The following is a 3,518-nucleotide window of genomic DNA, read 5'->3' as shown; positions in this document are numbered from 1 at the left end:
AGACTTTTTATTGTTCAAACCAACGCTGTAACATCCGCGGCCTCCGATGGACTGAAGAAGACGGAAAAGAGAGGGAAGGGGGGGGAGGGGAAATATAGAATTAGAAGACCTCCGTGACATGAAGAAGCGCCCAGAGGTATTTTAGTCTGGCAGAGCTAACTCCTGGCCAGGGAGACCCCGGAGGGATACAGTGAGCCAGAAGAGGTGAGGAGAACAGAGGGGAAGAGAGTGGAGTGGTAGAAAGAGGAGTATTTTTAGGGTGGTCTGTTATCTGCGGAGAGGAGGGCGTGCGGTATCACAGCCAGGTCACATCGCTGAGGGGAGAAACAGCACGGGCTCTCCGCCGAGACGCTAGATAAGGAGGAGCAGAACAATGAGATCTCTCTCCGTCTCTCGTACATACGCTTAAACATCCACACACACACCGAACAATCTGTAACCACATCCACAGGAAGAGACACACACTGCAGCTCCACTCTCCCCCCCACATCCTCTCGCGCACTCTCAGAAACCCTCAGCTGTGTTAAAAGATCGCGTCAGGATGAGGCCTCAGAGCTCCACAGGTGACCCCAGAGTGTGTTAGTACCCCGGAGGCCGACAGACAAAACCGGCATTATCGCCGAATTTCTTCACCCGCGTCTTTCCTCGCGCTCCCTCCGTCTATCTCTCCTCTATTCTGGCCCTCTTGCGATGTAAATGCCAGCAGAACAGATGGATGCAGAGAACATCTCATCACTCTGACACCGTGTTTATGCAATCACATGCAAACACACCACGCAAACACACTCCCCGTGCACACACACACACACGTATAGGCTCCGGAGCAAGATGGTGGTGGAGATTTCTTCAGTCATCAAAGTAAGCGCATGATGCACGGTACAAACACACACACAGACACACACACACACTTTTGGTGTTTTGGTGATTTGATGAAACCTTCTGTTCGCTTCTTCCTTTGTTTATACTGAACACACACGCACATAAGCGCGGACTCACATACACACATGAAGTGAGTAATTCACCAAACTAGCAGCTGTTACGGAGAGAACTGGGTTCTAACGGAACGCCTCTGACATGCTAATGACGCTTTGTCGACCCGAGGACTTGAACCACGCACGCTCACGCCGCGCAGATTTAGAACGTCTGACTATCATCCGTCACAGAACCCGGAGAATATCAGTCTAGTTGTGTGAATATTAAATGGTTTTAGCTCCCAGAACGATGTAAGCACGCCGTGTAGGACTGCAAGCCAAATGAAACCCTAGCTCACTCCAGGAATATCTTAGTGAGGCTTTGAGGGAAGATCCTTTTTCAACACCCAACACCCCACAGCACTCCACCAGCCACCCACCCACCCAATCAAATCCTCACTGGCAATGCGCTGCTCCTCATCTCTCTTCTCTGCTTCTTTTGTTCATCTCGCTCAGCCGCCCACACACCTACCGTCCCTCGGGCTTTTCTCTTTACACTCTCACGCACATGCACAAATTTACATTTGGCTACTTCATACTTTGCTTTATTTCTTCCTGTCCTTTCTGTTCTCTTCACCAGTATCAGACACTCGGAGATTCGGTGTGAATGCAGGTTCACATGTGTGCTAGCAAACACACACACACACAGGGCCTATATTTAGTGCTTTACAATACAGATGTGTGGGCAGCAACCATCTGGGGCCTCAAATGGAACAAAAAAAAGTCTGTGTCGATGTGGGTTTGTGTGGCGTAGGGCGAAGGGCCAAACTTAAAGTAGGGGTTCGAGGCAGGGGGAATCATTGTGGAAACCCCCTCCAGAGAGCTGGGAATCTCTGGGGAGAGTGGGAAAAACATCCCGACCGTCATCAATCAAAACTTTGGTGACACAAATGACCAGAAACAACGGAGCGTTCTCCATCCATGTCACTGTGTCACCTCCGCCCCACGGCCATGTCCCACCCACCTGCGCCGCTGCCCCATAGGCCCTCGTCGTACGCCGCCCGATGCCATTGGCCCGTCGGTCCCCGAGCGAAATCGTGATCCCCTCTTGGCTAATTGGGTCTTTGTGATTGCGCAGTCTATCGTGGCGCTGTGGGAGAATGAAACGTGAAAACGGTATTATGGTGGCGGGGGGAAGAGTGGCAGCTCGAAGCGGGGAGATCGTTTTTGGCGTCTCTAAGTGCCAGATGCTCTTCCTGGGTCCATTATGATGCCTTACAGGGGATTGAGATGGTTTCGACGTAGCAACTGGGAAGACACAAAAGCAAGATGGAGACCAAGCGAGATGGAGAAACACACAAACACACGCTTGCGAATGCAGGCTTGCACACACGCTTACGTATGCACTTAAACGTATAGAACCTCGTTTAAAACACAATTGAAAACCAACGCTTGCTATCAGGTGCTTTTCAATAGAGGTTATCAGAACTTCCCTTTGTGCATGTTAAACAAGGTTTAAACAAGATGTTTCTGTTTCACCTTTTGATGTTCAACTGGAAAACAAATCAGGGGAAAACCACACGGGATCGATGCAAATGAAAGTCTTCATCAAGCTGTGCCTCCATCGAGGGAGCGTCTTTGAGGGAGGCGGCGTGTAGGAGGACGGGTCAGGAGGCTGCTCTTTGTTTGCTCCACCACACTTCTGCACGAGGCCTTTGTGTTTGTGACTACCTTGCATCTACTCCGTCCACTTTATTTATTATATCCATGAGGGATTTTAAAAAACTATTCCAAACTGTAGTTGACAGATGGCGGGGGACTGATTGATGCTGCTTGTTCTCCTGTTAGCAGCTTTAAAATATCCTACAGCTTGCTATCTAATACCCTTCATCATCCACTGGGTTTCTCCTCCTTCACCCAACAACCATCAACAGGTGGCGCTGTAGTCACACTCTTCAATGCTGCTTAGGACAAAGAACTACCAGCAACCTCAAGCCCCAAATCCCAGCAGCTCAGCTCTTTATCAGGAAATTGTGACACATTCATGTTTTGAAATGCATGTGACAGGCTGTGGGTTTTTTTTTTTTTCTTTTAAAGGGTGATGTTTTATGACCACATGCCCGCTGGCGTTCTTTAGGTTATCAGCTGCTAAATGCCACTTCTGACAGAGAGAAGGCAAGAATAGTGCATCTTTGATATTCCTGATTGGTGGGTTCAAACTGGGGTCTCTAGTGAAACCAAAGAGAAATACGTTTATTAACCTTTATGCAGCGTAAAGTTAAAGTATAAGCAGGAGAGAGTGCCTTTGTTTTCCTCATTTTTTTTGAACACCAGAGCCTCCAAACAAGCCTCCCAAATGATGTGCTGTTTCCAAAATTCTTCTTCTCAGTGTGGTCCACTCTAACTTGCCTTTTTTGAGGATTATTAACACTGTAGCACACTGACACCGTACTGTATGTCATTTGGCTCATGTCATTTGAGTTACCATTAAGGGAAGCAGTGTGAGAGACCGCCCCAGTATCCGCTGCTGCATCCAACTCGCTTTCACACTTGGGTTCATTCACACACACTTTTCCCACCGGGATGGAGCCGCTTCAGCCAGCGCGC

Source organism: Stegastes partitus, unplaced genomic scaffold (genome assembly GCF_000690725.1).
Source record: "Stegastes partitus isolate 25-593 unplaced genomic scaffold, Stegastes_partitus-1.0.2 Scaffold1722, whole genome shotgun sequence".
Classification (NCBI taxonomy): Eukaryota; Metazoa; Chordata; class Actinopteri; family Pomacentridae; genus Stegastes; species Stegastes partitus.
This window is presented reverse-complemented; position numbering follows the sequence as displayed.